The 8891-nt window shown below is 43.3% G+C and overlaps 1 pseudogene; it reads right to left on the bottom strand.

The window, feature by feature from the left end:
- Positions 1 to 6977: 6977 nt before the first annotated feature.
- On the bottom strand, positions 6978 to 7951 carry LOC137541098 (microfibril-associated glycoprotein 4 pseudogene; annotated as a pseudogene).
- Positions 7952 to 8891: the final 940 nt, after the last annotated feature.

Below are 8891 nucleotides of genomic sequence, written 5' to 3'. Positions count from 1 at the left end.
TTTACCGATGGACATCGTTGTCCAGAGCCTTCCCTTTTGTGAGAGAATTATCAAACCTGAATTTTCTCACTTTGCTTTAAAAGTAGAACACTTTCCTCGATGGTTCCTAGACAAGACATGGATATTTAATCTACAGTGCTTAAAGGATACCCGAAGTGACATGTGACATGATGAGATAGACTTGTGCATGTACAGTGTTAAGCACACACATAACTATGCTGTGTTCCTTTTTTTCTTTCTCTGCCTGAAAGAGTTAAATATCAGGTATGTAAATGGCTGACTCAGTTCTGACTCAGACAGGAAGTGACTACAGTGTGTCCACCAGGGGACATATGGGGCACCCCAGATTAGATCCAGGGCACGTGCCACTGATCTTTAGGGCTAGCAACGCTCCTGGTGTCCCCCATCTCCAGGCAACATCTACAACAATGCCTGCTGTAGCTGAGTCTGAATAACCCTAATACCCAGAACAATTGCCCTAATGACTGGATCCCAATTACTCCAGGTGACAGTTATGGAGCCTACCATAAGTAGAAATTGCCAGGTATCCCAGAAAAAGTTTGCTTGGGCCCACTGCAGGTGAAGGTACTAATATTTGCTCACTAGCCTTTGTGACCTTAGTCCCCCAGACTTGCAGAGTGCCGGGAGCTGTAAACATACCCCACCTTCAATGCTGGGTCAGAACTTCTCTCCTCCTTCTACAGCACTGCCTGGTGCACAGCTGCAATAGCTCTGTACAGCTTCCACTCTTGGTGTTTCACCATGCCGTAAGACAGAACACTTGGGAAGCATATGGAGCTATACAGTCACACATCTATTTTTCTTCACTCTTAAAGGGACTTCGAGCACCTCTCATGGGCATGCCTTTAAGCCAGATGACTTCCAACAAAGTCGTGCTATGACCCCTCTGGAGGAGCCTCTTGCAATGGCCATGCGTGTCACTTCCTCTCCCTGCTTCATTCAGTGATGCACTTCTCTAACAGAGAAGACAGGGGTGACCCGGAAGTTATAACATAGCCAAGATGGCAGCTGCGATTTTTAAATTGAAATTGAACAAAAACTATTTGGTGTAGAACGGCGATTCAGGCATCAAATGAAAGAGGAGAGCACAAGCTACAGAAAGGTATGCATCTTTAAGTACTTTGCAGTACTGGTCGGAGTATTAAAGGCATGCCTATGAAAGGTGCTCGGAGTCCCTTTAACAGTCAACTTATAGAAAGAAGAGGAGATCTAATGTAGTGCAGGTGGAGCAGGTGGATATTACACAGCTACACTGCACTTACGCTGCAGAAGGAGGTGGAGGAGCTATCCCTCAAAGCTCCCAGGCTCTCCATTGATCACAGGGGTTTAGGCTATAGTTGTGCCTCTGGCTGGGAAAGGTAATGATCTGGTATGCTAGTCTGCAGATAGGTGAGGATGACAGGATTAGAGGTCACCTACTTTCAATTCATTTCTTGCAAAAGAGATAGAACTGAAAACCAGGCCCTCAAATGTGAACTTTACCTATGCTTGTTGGCCCTAGCAACTGGTCATAATCTCATTTCAGTTGAAAACCAATACTTTGGCAATAACAGTTAAAAGCAGGAGACAAATCTCAGAGGATACAGGGAAAGGACTTCCTGTGTCCATCACTTAAAGGGCCTCTGTCGCGAAAATCTTAAAATTTAAAATATATGTAAACATATACAATTAAGAAGTACATTTCTTACAGAGTAAAATGAGCCATAAATTACTTTTCTCCTAGGTTGCTGTCACTTACAGTAGGTAGTAGAAATCTGACATTACCGACAGGTTTTGGGCTAGTCCATCTCTTCATTGGGGGTTCACAGGGATTTTATTATTTTCAAAATGCACTTAGTGAATGGCAGTTGCTCCGTCCAACTGCCAAAAAAGTGTACGGTGAGCAGGGAGGCTGGTCAGCATCTTTGTATCAATCTTTTTTAGGGAGTGTCTTATAAAGAATAAAGGCCATGCTGAGAATCCCCTATGGAGAGATGGACTAGCCCACAACCTGTCAGTAATGTCAGATTTCTACTACTTACTGTAAGTGACAGCAACATAGGAGAAAATTAATGTATGGCTCATTTCACTCAGGAAGAAATGTACTTCTTATTTCTATGTGTTTTAAATTTTAAGATTTTTGTGACAATTCCTCTTTAAAGTGTACCTGAGATGGGGAGGGGGTAGTAAAAAAATGAAACATACCTGGGGCTTCCTCCAGCCCTCTCAAGGATGATCGCTTCCTCGCTATCCTCCTGCGATGCCTGCATCCTCCACAATTCAGCCCGAAAAGTCCTTCAGTCGGGGGCCAGTCAGTCACGCGCACTCCCCCTTCGCATTTCTGTGGCCGAGGAATGGATGGCGAGGGAGTGATCAGCCCCTGGAGGAGACTGGAGGAAAGCCCCCTTCCTGTTTGCAGACTATTCTGGCAGTTGTACTGAGCAACTGCCATTCACTAATTGCTTTTGAAAATAAGGAAACCCTGATAATCCCCCATGAGCAGATGGGCTAGTACAAAACCTGTCAGTTCTGTCCGATTTCTACTACCTACTTTAAACATTTCGGCACCCGGGGGCAGTATATCTATGCCCCTCCAAACTTCACTTCCGCTACCTGGGAAGTAGATATACGTATCCCCGCTGCTGTCCATGCTTCGGCTCACTTGTGCACGCGCGCGCGTTCCCGCACTCATTCACTGCACCGCCTGCTCTCCTGGAGATCAGTGAATGGGAATGCAGTTCCCATTCATTGGTCCAAGTCCCCGTTGCAATGATCGGTGGCTTCTATGAAAAGACGCGATCATTCTGAAAAAAAAAATTCCCATCCACCCTTCACTTTCTGTAAGCATAATATTACGATTACAGGATGCATAAAAAATAATTACTGAGGACAGCTTGTGGCCAAATAGTACAATTACACCTACATACATTGATTATTAGACACATACCCAGAATTACATGTAAAATTAACTCCTTTCCTCCCACACTCTACCCAAGGTACCCTAAACATTGTTTTGTATAATAAAACAAATGACAATAAAAAAAAATGCATAAATAGTTACCTTAGGGGCTAAACTTCTTTAATATTTTTTAAATTGTGGGCTTGCCAATAGTGATGGATTCAAAACTGAAAAAAGCACCTTTATTTCCAAATAAAATATTGGCGCCAGACATTGTGATAGGGACATAATTTAAATGGTGTAAATAACAATTTACAAATTGGCAAATAAAATATGTGGATTTTAATTATGGTAGCATGTATTATTTAAAAACTATAATGGCCGAAAACTAAAAAATATTTTTTTTCCAATTTCTTTCTTATTTTCCCTTTAAAAAAATTTAGAATACAATAATTTTTGGCATAATGTACCACCCATAGAAATCCTAAGTGGCGAAAAAAACAAAATATAGTTCATTTAATTGTGATAAGTAGTGATAAAGTTATTGGTGAATTAATGGAAGGAGCGGTGAAAGGTAAACATTGTTCTAGTGCTCAAAGGGTACAACCCCCCAGTGGTGAAGTGTTTAAGTGACAGCAACATAGGAGAAAAGTAATTTATACGCAGCATTCCCCAACTCTGTCCTCAAGGCCCACCAACAGTGCGTGTTTGTGGACATCCACAGAAGTAGTTAATTAATTAGCTCTGCTGCGGCACAAATTACCCCACCTGTGCATGTGTGTGGTTTACTGCAAAACATGCACTGTTGGTGGGCCTTGAGGACAGGGTTGGGGAACTATGATTTATAGCACTCTCTAGGAGAAATGTACTTTTTATTTATGTGTTTACATTTTTTTCCACGATTGGGGTCCTTTAATTATTGCTCCTTTTATGCCTACATGCAATTTTTTAAAACCCAGGTTTGCTTTAAGGTGAGCATTCCAGCACAAAGCAAGATCAGGCACAGGTGGGCTAGTACTGTGTTTTTATTAGAACTGTTTTCTTAAGGCTAATCATCATTATACAAAACTAAGTTAATCAACGGCATCTGCCTCTTTAAGGTATCTTTCATCACGTTTTCTCAGTTGTGATGTCTTTAAAGTGTCTGAAAACCAGCATTTTTACTCTACTCTAAAAGATTCCTCACAGCTTGAAAGCTACTATCCCAGATTTTTTTTTTTTTAGCAGAACATCACTGAAATGGTTAAACAAAAGCACTTTGTCCTGCTATTCAGCTTCAATCTGCATCCAAACTGTAGATAACAGTATCTTTGTTTACATTCCAATGTTGTTACAATTAGGGATGAGCGTAATGACCTAATTACGAATTTCCGAAATTTCGCGAAATTACTACAATTACGATTTTAGCAGTAATCGAAATTTCGTAATTTTCGCAAATTACGCAAATTTTCGTAATTACGATTACGAAATTTAGTATTTTAAAGTTTGCAAAGGTTTCTATCCCTCTAGATGCCTCTGTAATCGAAATTTCACTCCCGTAATGACGAATTTCGTGTCTTCAACCGAAATTTTACTGTTTCAGGTTTGTAAGTGTTTCTATCCCTCTAGATGCCTAAAATGAATAGCACAGCCAGCCAGTCAGTCCTCCTCCTCCTCCTCCTCCTCCTCCTCCCTCTCTCTCTCTCTCTCTCTCTCTCTCTCTCTCTCGTACTTCAAAACCATACTCACATTCATGACATGTCCAGGGATCAAACCCAGGCCAACCACATGGAAGACAGCTATGCTCACCACCATACCACCAAACACACACTAAATAGACTGCTAACCTAAATCTTACTTGTAGACAGTCATATGAGACACATGCTGGGTGCAGGGCTTTGTGATTGGACCATGCGATAGAGTGAGGTGCAAAAATGAAATCATGCCTAGCAGAGGATGGTTTCACAGTGCTAAATGCTAGGCTGGCTGTGGTGCAATTGGTTAGTGTGTCTGGCTGGTACAGCAAGGTTACAGGTTCAATTCCATCCAGGCATGTCTTTTCCTTTTGCGTTCAACAGTTGTCCAAACAGAGCCAACAGAGCCCCAGATAGCCATGTAGAGTTAGGTCACAGCTAGCCTGGCTGTGGTGCAATTGGTTAGTGCGTCTGGCTAGTAACAGAAGGTTACAGGTTCGATTCCATCCAGGCATGTCTTTTCCTTTTGCGTTCAACAGTTGTCCAAACAGAGTCACAGAGCCCCAGATAGCCATGTAGAGTTAGGTCACTGCTAGCCTGGCTGTGGTGCAATTGGTTAGTGCGTCTGGCTGGTAACAGCAAGGTTACAGGTTCGATTCCATCCAGGCATGTCTTTTCCTTTTGCGTCAACAGTTGTCCAAACAGAGCCAACAGAGCCCCAGATAGCCATGTAGAGTTAGGTCACAGCTAGCCTGGCTGTGGTGCAATTGGTTAGTGCGTCTGGCTGGTAACAGCAAGGTTACAGGTTCGATTCCATCCAGGCATGTCTTTTCCTTTGCGTTCAACAGTTGTCCAAACAGAGCCAACAGAGCCCCAGATAGCCATGTAGAGTTAGGTCACAGCTAGCCTGGCTGTGGTGCAATTGGTAGTGTGTCTGGCTGGTAACAGCAAGGTTTGATTCCATCCAGGCATGTCTTTCCTTTTGCGTGCGCGCGCTGCGCCATTGAACCCCATGGGGTATTTTGCGTGCGGTAAAACTTTACGCATGCAAAACTTTGTGCTCGGTGTTTGGACAACTGTTGAACTCAAAAGGAAAAGACATGCCTGGATGGAATCGAACCTGTAACCTTGCTGTTACCAGCCAGACACACTAACCAATCGCACCACAGCCAGGCTAGCTGTGACCTAACTCTACATGGCTATCTGGGGCTCTGTTGGCTCTGTTTGGACAACTGTTGAACGCAAAAGGAAAAGACATGCCTGGATGGAATCGAACCTGTAACCTTGCTGTTACCAGCCAGACGCACTAACCAATTGCACCACAGCCAGGCTAGCTGTGACCTAACTCTACATGCTATCTGGGGCTCTGTTGGCTCTGTTTGGACAACTGTTGAACGCAAAAGGAAAAGACATGCCTGGATGGAATGAACCTGTAACCTTGCTGTTACCAGCCAGACACACTAACCAATTGCACCACAGCCAGCCTAGCATTTAGCACTGTGAAACCACTCTGCTAGGCATGATTTCATTTTTGCACCTCACTCTATCGCATGGTCCAATCACAAAGCCCTGCACCCAGCATGTGTCTCATATGACTGTCTACAAGTAAGATTTAGGTAGCAGTCTATTTAGTGTGTGTTTGGTGGTATGGTGGTGAGCATAGCTGTCTTCCATGTGGTTTGGCCTGGTTTGATCCCTGGACATGTCATGAATGTGAGTATGGTTTTGAAGTACGAGAGAGAGGAGAGAGAGAGAGAGAGAGAGAGGGAGAGAGGGAGAGAGGGAGAGAGGGAGAGAGGGAGGGAGAGAGGGAGGGAGGGAGAGAGAGAGAGAGAGAGAGAGAGAGGAGAGAGAGAGAGAGAGAGAGAGAGAGAGAGAGAGAGAGAGAGAGAGAGAGAGAGAGAGAGAGAGAGAGAGAGAGAGAGAGAGAGAGAGAGAGAGAGAGAGAGAGAGACCCTTACAAACCTGAAACAGTAAAATTTCGGTTGGAGACACGAAATTCGTCATTACGGGAGTGAAATTTCGATTACGAAATTGTAAATTACGATTTGCAAATTAATTACGAAATTACGAATTTGGGTCGTAATGTTAAATTTCGCATTCGTAATAAAAGCAGTTCGAAATTTCGAAAATTTCGGCTCATCTCTAGTTACAATGTGTGTAAACACAGTCTAACAAGTGAAAAGAAACTCTCTGTGCTTCACACACAAACACACACAGACACACACACAGTTCAGAAAAGCTCAGTAGAAGATGTTAATATATAATAAAAAGCAGTTTGAATAAAATGCAATGCCAGCTTTCAGGGTACGATAAACTGCACTTTGGAAACTTGTAATTTGTAAACAGACAATATTACTTATGCACAAAAGCCAATATGATAACTGTATGGGTAATACAAAGTAGGGAAACACATTTTTATTGAATGTTATGTCGGATTTTCAGACCACTTTAATTTAATTATTCTGATATTGATTACAAACTGATTTAAGAGAAAAAAAAAAGAAAAAACAGAGTTAATACACATCACTTATTAGTGAGATATTAGGTTTCTCTAGCTGGAGCTATCTTCATCTCACTTCTCTTTAAGGAGTAGTGATATCCTTTCCAGGTTGACCACACAAGTCCAGTCGCATACTCTGTGCTGGTACCCTTCAAGTATTTCCCATTGAGATTGGCATTGTGACATGCCGTGTACCAGAAAGCTCCATAGTATGTCTGTGCACAGTTACCACTAGGATATTCATCTCTGTCCCGATCATATGTGGAGAACTGTATCCCAGAGAACCCTGCTAAACAATTCCCAGCAGGTCTGGAAGTGTCCCCCTCCTGAAATCCATCAATGTCGAGTCTGTAACCATCGTCCTCTGGAGAGATTGCTAGTGGTGAGAGGGAGAACTTGCTGTAAGTCACAAAGCGTTTGTCTTCCTCAAAGTCCTCCAAGTCTATCCTTAGACGACATGATTTATGTTGGGTGAGTAGATGAATGGTCTTCAAGCCCAACCAGTACTCTCTGTCGGCCCGTCCAAATCCAGCAGTATAGTCTGCCCATCCTCTAAAAAAGTTTACACTTCCATCAAACCTTTTCTGGATTACAGTCCAAGGGCCACCTTCACTGGTCATATCACAGTACACGGGTACTGGGGTAGAGGAACTACCAGCTGGATATATCAGGTAGACTCCATCAGACTTCAAACCCTGAGCAAACACATCAGCACAGTCATGGGGATGGCAGGTGTCTGTACAGGTGAGTATGTTGTCCTGGTTCTTGGGGGCCACATTTGTCTGGTATCCCCTGTCCAGAAGGAGAAACAGACTGAGCAGAGCTAAATAGTGCCACATTCTCATCTTGTAATACTTCCAGCCTCTGTGCTAAGTTCTCCGGGTTTCAAATACTTTGACCTGCTAGTATCTCTAGCTCTTTATATACATGCCTTCAGGATTAAGTCTGTTTTCTCAAGATTGCCCAATCGTGTCCTATGACTGACACAAACATGCCATGTGATGTTTCTATAAAAGCTTCAATTGTTTGGATACTGCTTATGTTTGAGAGATACCATCTTAGGTACACATGCTAGGTGTAATTCTCAATTTTCTGTTTATTTGAAAGAGGGATTATTGGTCAATTTATTTCCTTGAATTTGGACAACTCATCAATTCAGATTCTAAACACCCAGAGTTCAACTTTTACCCTAGTTTCTGATTTCTGCGGAGGAGGAACCCCTCAAGGCTGTTATTCTAGTGCTAGAGCTACAGACAAAGATGTTCCTGTCAGCTCTGTCCTATCTCACTCTGATGTGGGTGGGCAGGAGAAACTGAAGCAGGCAATACTGGAATCTGCTTATCAGAGGAATAGAAATGTGAAGGAGAGAGAATTTCCTACGTACTGAGCTGCTTGTTACTCCATCAGGGCCCTGGACTCTCACATGGGTAATAGCTGCTGGTGTGTTAAAGTGAATGTTAAGTGGAAAAAGACAAAAAAGAAAAACATACTCATCTAAGGAGAGGGAAGGTTCTGGGTCCTATTGAGCCTTCCTGCTCCTCTCCTGGTCCCCTTGCTCCAGCGCTGTCACCAATTGGTCAAATACTGCTCTGTGCCGCCATGGAAGGCTTCGGAAGTCTTCTGGAACCCGAGTGCCCCTGAAGACGGGCAGCTCCGTACTGCGCCTGTGCAAGCGCACTTTCTTACAAGCAGGGATAGGCTTTTGAGTAGCGTACTACTAGAATTCAGAATTCAAATGAAGTCTAATGACTCCATGTGTGACCGTGGGATGGGGGGGGTTAACCTACCCAGAAGTCTTTGGGATGCCTGCTTGGCA

The sequence above is a fragment of the Hyperolius riggenbachi genome, chromosome 12 (genome assembly GCF_040937935.1).
Source record: "Hyperolius riggenbachi isolate aHypRig1 chromosome 12, aHypRig1.pri, whole genome shotgun sequence".
NCBI classification, from domain to species: Eukaryota; Metazoa; Chordata; class Amphibia; order Anura; family Hyperoliidae; genus Hyperolius; species Hyperolius riggenbachi.
The sequence above is the reverse complement of the archived record's forward strand: the minus strand, read 5'-3'. Positions and strand labels throughout refer to the sequence as shown.